Genomic DNA, 12,179 nt, shown 5'->3' with positions numbered 1-12,179 from the left:
CCTATGGTTAGACATCTGGATTCTTTTCAGTCTTTTACTATTATATGCAATCCTGCGATGAACATCTTTATGCATATCTTAGTGATAGCCATGATTATTTTCTCAGGAAAAATGCTTAGACTATGGACTAATAGTCTGAACATTTTTAAAGCTCTCAACATCTGGCTCCAAATTACCCTCCAGGAAGCCTGTAGCAAGGTACACTCCCTGCATCGGTGTGTACGCAAAACCGATGTGCTTTACTTGAGGGGGGATGGAAGGAGCAGGCTTGTCATTCCAGCTTGATGTGCGCCATTCTTGCTCACCTTCCCTGACACACAGAGCTTCACAGCATGCCAGTCTAATTAATTTAGAGTGGAGAAGTTAGACTACCTGCCCAAGGCCAGAAACTCTAGAACTGAGTCAAGGGTCAAGTTGAAAGGATCAATTTTGACAACGCTAAATCACATGCTTGCTACTTGGTCCACTTTAGCCCTGAAGGAGGCACAGCTGCTCTCACAAACTAACCAGGAAAGTAAACAAGGGAAGGGCCATCTTGCCTACTTTGGGCAGGCGTATGAAAAATGCCCACTTGGGTCTCTCAGCCTCCAGAGTGCAGTCCCCTGAGGAAGTGGCCAGGTTCATAATGTGATGGGTGGGGAGCTAGACTGGCACTCTGCCAGATCTACCAGTCCACAGCTTGGTGCATAGTTGGAGCCCAATGTGAGTGGCATCATTTCCTCTGGGTCTTAGGCGCTTTGCAGTTTTCCAGTCTCCCCTGTGCAAATGAGAAGATAACTCCCTTGGTTAGCAGGGGATCTCAATGTTCTCAGCTAAGACTTTAACTGAGATTGGTTTCAGGTCAAAAGACACAGATTCTGTGACTGATCAGCTGGGTTCTGTGGCTGGTTGCTGGGTCACCTTGGGCAAGTCCCCTCCCTTCTCTGGACCTTCTTAGTTTCCCCACGTGAACAAGGAATCAGTTGGCCTAGATTTGGTGGGACGTGTATCCTGTTTCTTAGAGGAGAGGAAAGAATGGAGGGACTCAGTTCCTGAGCACCCACCAGAGGCAAACACTTTGCATACATAGGAGTATTTAACACACAATGGCTCTGTGAGGAAGTAGACATCTGTGCCTGTCCAGCACCGATGCCCTGTTGTTTTGTTAATAGCACCCTGCTTTTCTTTTACAAAACCATCCCTTACCCACTTCTAGTCCTGTGACTTGGGAGGGGCTGACCCCCACTCCAGTTGTAAGCATGTGACTCAGGCTTGGCCAGTCAGAGCAACCATGATGGTTTCAGGGCTGGGCATGTGACCCAAGCCAGGCCAATGGGAGTCAACCCTAGGAATTTTGCTGGAGGTCTGGGGAAGGAAGTGATCTCTCGGCTTGCGATTGCTTAACTGGCCATTTCCGCGTCCCTGTGGAGAGACCCAGCCTGCTAATAAAACTGATATAAAAGTAAACAGTCAAGAGGTAGAGGGAGACAGATTTATGACAACTTCCCTTGAGCTTCTGACATGGTCTGTGTCTGAATCCAGAATGACTTCCTGCATTTTTCAGTTTAAAGCCCCTTTTGGCTAAAGCTAGTTATAAGTGGGTTTAATGTACCCTGCTACCAAAAGATCATCACTAAAATCCTGGACGTGGCATAGGCGTTATTATTCTCATTTACAGTTGAGGAAGCAGAGGCTCAGAGAAGCAAAGTAAGCAGAGGACTAACAAGTGGCAGAGTAGATATTTTTAATCTACTTCTTTTTAAAATTAAAGTATAATTAACTTACAATGTTGTGTTAGTTTCAAGTGTAGAGCGAAGTGATTTGTTATACATATATTCTTTTTCAGATTCTTTTCCATTATAAGTTATTACAAGATATTGTTTATAGTTCCCTGTGCTATACAGTAGGTCCTTGTTTTTTTACCTATTTTATATATAATAGTGTGTATATGTTAATCCCAAACTTGTAATTTATCTCTACTTCTTTTTAATCCATACCTCTAGTCTCTACGCAGGGGCTCAAGTGGTTCCCCCTTTTTAGTTTTCTTTCACAAACCACAGAAGTAGGAATAGGCTTGTGGAGCCAGACTGATCCAGGTCCCAGACCTGGTTCAGCTGCTTCCTACCTGTCTGATCTTGAAGTGACTCACTGGCTGTATTCTCTGAACAAGTCTCCTTATCTCTTTGTGCCTCAGTTTTCTCTTCTGCAAAATAGGATAATAGTACCTACCTCATGGGATTGTTGTGAGCAGATATATTAGATTATGTAACACTCTTAGAATAGCCTGACACAGAGTAAGTCTGACACAAGGGCTAACCATTTTTCTTCTGCTGTCTGTATACTCTTAGTAAGTTGGCTACTCCCTCTCCACCCCACACACCCAGCATATGGCCTGAGTTATCTCATGATACATCAGTCTCAAATGGCACAAGAAAACAACACATACCCTAGTCACCAGGGACTTCAAATAATGTCTGACATACTGTTTCTCAACTGCTGATGTTTCTAAAAGTGCTGATCACTATGGACTGAGCAGGCCTAAAACCAGCCCAAGAAGTGAAACTTTGGAGAGGAATTCCAAATAATCAAGCCTCTGCTGAGTTGCAGAAAGGAGAGGGGGGATGGATATAGACCCAGCCATTTCCAAGGTATTTTTCCCCCTTCACTCCTATCAGCTGTAGAGAGCAGAAATGCATTTCCTCGAGAGTTTATAACAGTTGTGATTGGTTCAAGATGGCGGAGTAGAAGGACGTGAGCTCACTCCCTGTCGCGAGAGCACCGGAATCACAACTAACTGCTGAACAATCAAGGACAGGAAGACACTGGAACTCACCAGAAAAGATACCCCACATCCAAAGACAAAGGAGGAGCTGCAATGGGACAGGGGGAGGGGCGCAATCACAATACAATCAAATCCCGTAACTGCTGGGTGGGTGACTCACAAACTGGAGAACACTCACACCACAGAAGTCCACCCACTGGAGTGAAGGTTCTGAGCCCGACATCAAGCTTCCCGACCTGGGGGCCTGGCAACGGGAGGAGGAATTCCTAGAGAACCAGACTTTGAAGGCTAGCGGAATTTGATTGCAGGACTTTGATAGGACTGGGGGAAACAGAGACTCCACTCTTGGAGGGCACACACAAAGTAGTGTGTGCATCGGGACCCAGGGGAAGGAGCAGTGACCCCATAGGAGACTGAACCAGACCTACCTGCTAGTGTTGAAGGGTCTCCTGCAGAGGTGGGGGGTGGCTGTGTCTCACCGTGGGGACAAGGACACTGGCAGCAGAAGTTCTGGGAAGTGCTCCTTGGCCTGAGCCCTCCCAGAGTCAAGCATTAGCCCCACCAAAGAGCAAGTAGGCGCCAGGGTTGGGTCGCCTCAGGCCAAACAACGACAGGGAGGGAACCCAGCCCCACCCATCAGCAAACAAACGGATTAAAGTTTTACTGAGCTCTGCCCACCAGACCAACACCCTGCTCTCCCCACCACCAGTCCCTCCCATCAGGAAACTTGCACAAGCCTCTTAGATAGCCTCATCCACCAGAGGGCAGACAGCAGAAGCAAGAAGAACTACAGTCCTGCAGCCTGTGGAACAAAAACCATATTCACAGAAAGATAGGCAAGATGAAAAGGCAGGGGGCTATGTACCAGATGAAGGAACAAGATAAAACCCCAGAAAAACAACTAAATGAAGTGGAGATAGGCAGCCTTCCAGAAAAAGAATTCAGAATAATGATAGTGAAGATGACCCAGGACCTCGGAAAAAGAATGGAGGCAAAGATCAAGAAGATGCAAGAACTGTTTAACAAAGACCAAGAAGAATTAAAGAACAAACAGAGATGAACAGTACAATAACTGAAATGAAAAATACACTAGAAGGAATCAATAGCAGAATAACTGAGGCAGAAGAACGGATAAGTGACCTGGAGACAGAATGGTGGAATTCACTGCTGCTGAACAGAATAAAGAAAAGAGAATGAAAAGAACTGAAGACAGCCTAAGAGACCTCTGGGACAACATTAAACACAACAACATTCGCATTATAGGGGTCCCAGAAGGAGAAGAGAGAGAGAGAAAGGACCCGAGAAACTATTTGAAGAGATTATAGTTGAAAACTTCCCTAACATGGGAAAGGAAATAGCCACCCAAGTCCAGAAAGCGCAGAGTCCCAGGCAGGATAAACCCAAGGAGAAACACGCTGAGAAACATAGTAATCAAATTGACAAAAATCAAAGACAAAGAAAAGTCACTGAAAGCAACGAGGGGAAAACGACAAATAACATACAAGGGAACTCCCATAAGGTTAACAGCTGATTTCTCAGTAGAAACTCTACAAGCCAGAAGGGAGTGGCATGACATATTTAAAGTGATGAAAGGGAAGAACCTACAACCAAGATTACTCTATGAAACAAGGATCTCATTCAGATTCGATGGAGAAATCAAAAGCTTTACAGACAAGCAAAAGCTAAGAGAATTCAGCACCACCAAACCAGGTCTACAACAAATGTTAAAGGAACTTCTCAAAGTGGGGAACACAAGAGAAGAAAAGGACGTACAAAAACAAACCCAAAGGGCTTCCCTGGTGGCGCAGTGGTTGAGGGTCCGCCTGCCGATGCAGGGGCCACGGGTTCGTGCCCCGGTCCGGGAAGATCCCACATGCCGCGGAGCGGCTGGGCCCGTGAGGCATGGCCGCTGAGCCTGCACGTCTGGAGCCTGTGCTCCATAGCGCGAGAGGCCACAGCAGTGAGAGGCCCGCATACCGCAAAAAAGTAAATAAATAAATTAAATTTAAAAAAACCCAAAACAATTAAGAAATGGTAATAGGAACATGCATATCGATAATTACCTTAAACGTGAATGGATTAAATGCTCCAACCAAAGGACACAGGCTCCCTGAATGGATACAAAAACAAGACCCATATATATGCTGTCTACATACAAGAGACCCAATTCAGACCTAGGGACACATACAGACTAAAAGTGAGGGGATGGAAAAAGATATTCCATGCAAATGGAAATCAAAAGTAAGCTGGAGTAGCAATACTCATATCAGATAAAATAGACTTCAAAATAAAGAATGTTACAAGAGACAAGGAAGGACACTACATCATGATCAAGGGATCAATCCAAGAAGGAGATACAATAATTATAAATATATATGCACCCAACATAGGAGCACCTCAATACATAGGGCAACTGCTAACAGCTATAAAAAAGGAAATTGACAGGAACACAATAGTAGTAGGGGACTTTAACACCTCACTTGCACCAATGGACAGATCATCCAGACAGAAAATTAAAAAGGAAACTCAAGCTTTAAATGACACAACAAACCAGACAGATTTAATAGATATTTATAGGACATTCCATTCAAAACAGCAGATTACACTTTCTTCTCAAGTGTGCATGGAACATTCTCCAGGATAGACCACATCTTGGGTCACAAATCAAGCCTCAGTAAATTTAAGAAAATTGAAATCATATGAAGCATCTTTTCTGACCACAACACTATAAGATTAGAAATCAATTACAGGGAAAAAAACGTACAAAACACAAACACATGGAGGCTAAACAATACATTACTAAATAACCAAGAGATCGCTGAAGAAATCAAAGAGGAAATCAAGAAATACCTAGAGACAAATGACGATGAAAATACTATGATCCAAAACCTATGGGATGCAGCAAAAACAGTTCTAAGAGGGACGTTTATAGCAATACAAGCCTACCTCAATAAACAAGAAAAATCTGAAATAAACAATCTTACCTTACACCTAAAGGAACTAGAGAAAGAAGAATAAACAAAACCCAAAGATAGTAGAAGGAAAGAAATCATAAACATCAGAGCAGAAATAAATGAAATAGAAACAAAGAAAACAATAGCAAAGATCAATAAAACTAAAAGCTGGTTCTCTGAGAAGATAAACAGAATTGATGAACAATTAGACAGACTCATCAAGAAAAAGAGGGAGAGGACTCAAATTGATAAAATTAGAAATGAAAAAGGAGAAGTTACAACAGACACCGCAGAAATACAAAGCATCCTAAGAGAATACTACAAGCAACTCTATGCCAATAAAATGGACAACCTGGAAGAAATGGACAAATTCTGAGAAAGGTATAACCTTGCAAGACTGAACCAGGAACAAATAGAAAATATGAACAGACCAATCACAAGTAATGAAATTGAAACTGTGATTAAAAATCTTCCAACAGGGCTTCCCTGCTGGCGCAGTGGTTGAGAGTCCACCTGCTGATGCAGGGGATACGGGTTTGTGCCCCGGTCCGGGAGGATCCCACATGCCGCGGAGCAGCTGGGCCTGTGAGCCATGGCCGCTGAGCCTGTGCGTCCGGAGCCTGTGCTCCGCAACGGTCCACGTATCACAAAAAAAAAAAAAAAAAAAAAAGTTCTTCCAACAAACAAAAGTCCAGGAACAGATGGCTTCACAGGCAAATTCTATCAAACATTTAGAGAAGAGCTAACACCCATCCTTCTCAAATTCTTCCAAAAAATTGCAGAGGAAGGAACACTCCCAAACTCATTCCATGAGGCCACCATCACCCTGACACCAAAACCAGACAAAGATACTACAAAAAAAGAAAATTACAGACCAGTATCACTGATGAATATAGATGCAAAAATCCTCAACAAAATACTAGCAAACAGAATCCAACAACACATTAAAAGGATCAGACACCATATTCAAGTGGGATTCATCCCAGGGATGCAAGCATTCTTCAATATATGCAAATCAATCAATGTGATACACCATAATAACAAATTGAAGAAGACAACCCATATGATCATCTCAATAGATGCAGAAAAAGCTTTTGACAAAATTCAACACCCATTTATGATAAAAACTCTCCAGAAAGTGGGCATAGAGGGAACCTACCTCAACATAATAAAGGCCATATATGACAAACCCACAGCAAACATTGTTCTCAGTGGTGAAAAACTGAAAGCATTTCTTCTAAGATCTGGAACAAGACAAGGATGTCCACTCTCACCACTATTATTCAACATAGTTTTGGAAGTCCTAGCCACGGCAATCAGAGAAGAAAAAGAAATACAAATTGGAAAAGAAGAAGTAAAACTGTCACTGTTTGCAGATGACATGATACTATACATAGAGAATCCTAAAGATGCCACCAGAAAACTACTAGAGCTAATCAATGAATTTGGTGAAGTTGCAGGATACAAAATGAATGCACAGAAATCTCTTGCATTCCTATACACTAATGATGAAGAATCTGAAAGAGAAATTAAGGAAATACTCCCATTTACCATTGCAACGAAAAGAATAAAATACCTAGGAATAAACCTACCTTGGGAAACAAAAGACCTGTATGCAGAAAACTATGACACTGATGAAAGAAATTAAAGATGATACAAACAGATGGAGAGATATACCATGTTCTTGGATTGGAAGAGTCAATATTGTGACAATGACTATACCACCCAAAGCAATCTACAGATTCATTACAATCCCTATTAAATTACCAATGGCATTTTTTACAGAACGAGAACAAAAAATCTTAAAATTTTTATGGAGACACAAAAGACCTCGAATAGCTAAAGCAGTCTTCAGGGGGAAAAAATGGAGCTGGAGGAATCAGACTCCCTGACTTCAGACTATACTACAAAGCTACAGTAATCAAGACAATATGCCACCAGTACAAAAACCGAAATACAGATCGATGGAACAGGATAGAAAGCCCAGAGATAAACCCACACACTTATGGTCAACTAATCTATGACAAAGGAGGCAAAAATATACAATGGAGAAAAGACCATCTCTTCAATAAGTGGTGCTGGGAAAACTGGACAGCTCCATGTAAAAGAATGAAATTAGAACACTCCCTAACACCATACACAAAAATAAACTCAAAATGGATTAGAGACCTAAATGCAAGATCAGACACTGTAAAACTCTTAGAGGAAAACATAGGAAGAACAGTCTTTGACATAAATCACAGCGAGATCTTTTTTGATCCACCTGCTAGAGTAATGGAAATAAAAATAAATGGGACCTAATGAAACTTAAAAGCTTTTGCAAAGCAAAGGAAACCACAAACACATGAAAAAACAACCCTCAGAATGGGAGAAAATATTTGCAAACGAACCAACGGACAAAGGATTAATCTCCAAAATATATAAACAGCTCATGCAGCTCAATATTAAAAAAAAACAAAGAACCCAATCCAAAAATGGGCAGAAGACCTAAATGGACATTTCTCCAAAGAAGACATACAGATGGACAAGAAGCACGTGAAAAGCTGCTCAACATCACTAATTATTAGAGAAATGCAAATCAAAACTACAATGACGTTATCACCTCACACCAGTTAGAATGGGCATCATCAGGAAATCTACAAAGAACAAATGCTGAAGAGGGTGTGGAGAAAAGGGAACCCTCTTGCACTGTTGGTGGGAATGTAAATTGATACAGCCACTATGGAGAACAGTATGGAGGTTCCTTAAAAACTAAAAGTAGAATTACCATATGACCCAGCAATCCCACTACTGGGCATATACCCAGAGAAAACCATATTTCAAAAAGACACATGCACCCCAGTGTTCATTGCAGCACTATTTACAATTACCAGGTCATGGAAGCAACCTAAATGCCCATCCACAGACAAATGGATAAAGAAGATATGGTACATATATACAATGGAATATTACTCAGCCATACAAAGGAACGAAATTGGGTCATTTGTAGAGACGTGGATGAATCTAGAGACTGTCATACAGAGTGAAATAAGTCAGAAAGAGAAAAACAAATATTGTATATTAACGCATATATGTGGAACCTAGAAAAATCGTACAGATGAACTGGTTTGCAGGGCAGAAATTGAGACATAGATGTGGAGAACAAACGTATGGTCACCAAGCGGGGAATGCTGTGTGTGTGTGTGTGTGTGTGTGTGTGTGTGTGTGATGAATTGGGAGATTGGGATTGACATATATACACTAATGTGTATAAAATGCATAACTAATAAGAACCTGCTGTATAAAAAATAAATAAAATTTTAAAAATTTTTAAAAATTTAAAAAGTTGCTACCACAAGTGCTAACTCAGTTCCAAAGGGTGTATCAGTCTGGTAAAGTGTAAAATATGGGGGCCCTGGAGACTCACCAGGGAATGGGAGGGGGCTTACTATTGATTCAGGGTGAGTTCTGGTTGTGGGGTTATGCTAATACACAGGGGGCTGGTCAGAGGAACAAATGGGGAATCCTTTGCCTCTCAGTTTCGTGAAAGTCAGAGCTGGGGCCCAGGATAGTAACATGGTCCATCAGTTATCCAGAATCCAAAGTCTCCTATTTCTGGGCATTACCATCAGCCCTTTAATCCCTACCTTGTAGACAGGATCAGTGGTCTCTGAGCTACCATTTATGGAGCACTTGCTAAGTGCTTTACATAAATGACCTCATGGAACTTACCAGCAGCCCCATCAAGTTGAAGATTACAGTACAGTCATTATGACTTTGGATCTTGTAGCCAGGCTGCATAGGTTGGATTCCCAGTTCTCCTGTGTGACCTTGAGTAAGTTACTTAACCTCTCTGTACCCCAGTTTTCTTCTCTGCAAAACAGTGATAATAATAGTTCCTGCTTTTTCAGGGTGTTGTAAGCACCTGGAGCATTTAGAAAAGTGCATGGCACAATGGCAGCTGTTTTAATTAACCTTCATTTCACAGATGTGGACACTGAGGCGGGAAGGAGAGATCACTCGCGTACCATACACAGCTCATGAAGCTGGGCCTCAAACTGGCTCTACACCATTTCACCACCACTGAGTGGAATTTCCCTCTACTCAGAAGAGGCTAAGATACCCCCATGAAATGAAATATCCCCAAACTCACACACAGCCACCCCTCCCAGTTCCCTCCTTCTTTTTTTTTTTTTTTTGGACGCGAGGCGGGCCAGGGATGAAACCCGGGCCCCCTGCAGTGAAAGCACGGAGTCCTAACCGCTGGACCGCCAGGGAATTCCCTCCCTCCTTCAAAAACACCCACCTCTCCCACTCAGTTTGAGTGTCTCTTTTGGAGTGTTGAGATAAGATAACAGTTGAGCGGTTCCAGTGGAGTTGTCCTGGCGCTGAGGAGAGAGGGGAAACTGCTTCTCTTCTCCAGCTCTGGAAATGAAGGCAGCCGGTAAGAATTCTCAGGCTCCTAGAGTCAGGGCAGAGGAGACCTGCAGAAGAACCACACCCCCATCCTTACGCTTCAGGATGCTAATTGGAACACACTGATTTTTGAAACGAGCTCATTTGAGCGGCTGGGGAGAAACAGCTGAGGAGTGTGGGGTTCTTGACCTTGGGGGTCTCTCTAGTTCCCCGTGGAAGCTCTAGGGGTAGGGTGTCTATCTGTCAATCCCAGTCTTTGCCTGGCTTTGTCTGTCTTTTCCTAGTTTGGCCTCTCTGGCAGGGACACGGAGAAGTGGGGTGTCACTAGATGTCTTTGTCAGTCGGGCTGTGGTTCACTTTGTCAAACATCATCGCATCTCTGACTCTCTCTCTCTCTCTCTCTCTCTGCTTCTTTATTTTGACTCATCTATTTTTGTCTGCCCTCGGGTGTGCGTGCGTGTGTGTGTGTGTGTGTGTGGCGGGGAGGATGTTCTCGCCAGGGTTCTGATCCTGCTTTCAACCTCTCCCTCCAGACCCCAGGAACCTCCGCACCGTGCAGAGCCGGAGGCCGGGGCGCTCTGCGGGAGCAGCTTTGACCCTGGGGCAGGTGTGGGAGAAGGGGTCCGAGCCCGTGGCGCCCCCTCGCTCCCCTTCCAGCGTGCGCGGAGAGGGGGGCGGCCTAGGAGCACAGAGCGGGAGGCGGGGGCACTGCAGGCCCGGGGGCCCAGGTCTCCGCCTCCCTCCCGCCTTCCGGGCTGGCGCCCCTCGGCGCAGCTCCTCCTACCGCGCCCCGCCTCTGGGTCCGCTCCTTCGGCGCTCCTGCCGCCGCAGCCGAGCACCGAGCAGCCTGGCTGCCGCGGACGCCTCGCCACCAAACTTTCCCGGGAGCCGGCGCCGGTGAGTCGGAGCGGAGAGCGGGCAGGGCGCGGGCAGGGGCTGGAGTGCGGCCGCGGCTGCGGGGCGAGGCTGTGCGTGGCCGGGCTTGGATCTGGGCATCCCCACGGAGCCGCAGAGCTCCCGGAGCCGCCGGCGTGGGGTGAACGCGCTCCGGGGCCCTGGCGACTGTGGGCGGCGCGGGTAGGGTCCCGGAGCGCGGCTGGCTCCGCGGCATCCTGTCTGATACCCAGCTCTGGCCCCCGCCCCGACGCGCACACACCTGTGGCTTTGCCTGGGTTCGCCAGCGTGCGCGCCCCAGGCGTCTGCCTCCGGCTCCGGCAGGGGGGGGCGAGTCTCCGTTTTTCCCAGAGCTGCCCTAGGCTCTGAGTTTGATGTTCCCCGCAGTCCGAGCCCATCTCTTGAGTGCGTTGAATATGCCAGACACTGGGTATCCGTGATCTCTTTCGGTTCTCCCTTTAACTTGATGAACCGGCATTATACCCATTCTACAGAGAAGGAAAGAGGCTCAGAGAGGAAAAGTTGTGACCAGGAGCACCACCGAGTCAAGGAGAGAGCCAGGGTTTTGAACCCGAGTCAGCCTGACCCACACCACTTAATGACATGCGGGCAAGCCCCAGGTTCAGCGTCACCAGGGGTCTGGTGTAGGAAGTGTGGAGACCACTGCCCACGCTCTCCTACAGCACGGCTGCAAACCCGGGGCGGACCACCACCGCCTCATTGTGCCTCGCAGAGGATCCTGTGGAAAGATGAGTGGCCCTTACTGTCAGGGAGTGGATTCTGGCGGCAGAAGCCCGTTGCGGCTGCCCTTTCAGGTGACAGGAGCCAAATTCCAGAAGCTACTCTCGATTTTTCTGGAAGGAGCCAAGGAAGTCAGGAGCTGGAGCGCAGCAGTTCTTCACGGAAACTTCTTTCCTTCTCTGGGTGCCTCTCCCCTCCCCCCCCGCCCCCCAAAGAGACCCCACCCCGATCCCTTAATCTCTCTGAGGTGTCCGCTGCGCCCGGGAGCTGGTAATGCAGAGATGCTCCAGGCAGGGTTGCTGTCGTCCGGCAGGGGGCTCCCACCTCAGGCCTGGAGCCCGATGATGAAGGAATGGTGCTGGGGCTAAGTACTATGTGAACCAGGTCCCCCGGCCGGAAGGTACCTGGGGCACTCATTCCATGATGCGGGCTAG

At 45.8% G+C, this 12,179-nt stretch overlaps 1 pseudogene; it reads right to left on the bottom strand.

Moving 5' to 3' along the window:
* The window catches only part of LOC116761768, a 50,474-nt pseudogene extending 39,072 nt beyond the window's left edge, over positions 1 to 11,402 (bottom strand).
* Positions 11,403 to 12,179: the final 777 nt, after the last annotated feature.

The sequence above is a fragment of the Phocoena sinus genome, chromosome 11, assembly GCF_008692025.1.
Source record: "Phocoena sinus isolate mPhoSin1 chromosome 11, mPhoSin1.pri, whole genome shotgun sequence".
In the NCBI taxonomy this organism is placed as follows: domain Eukaryota; kingdom Metazoa; phylum Chordata; class Mammalia; order Artiodactyla; family Phocoenidae; genus Phocoena; species Phocoena sinus.
The sequence above is the reverse complement of the archived record's forward strand: the minus strand, read 5'-3'. Positions and strand labels throughout refer to the sequence as shown.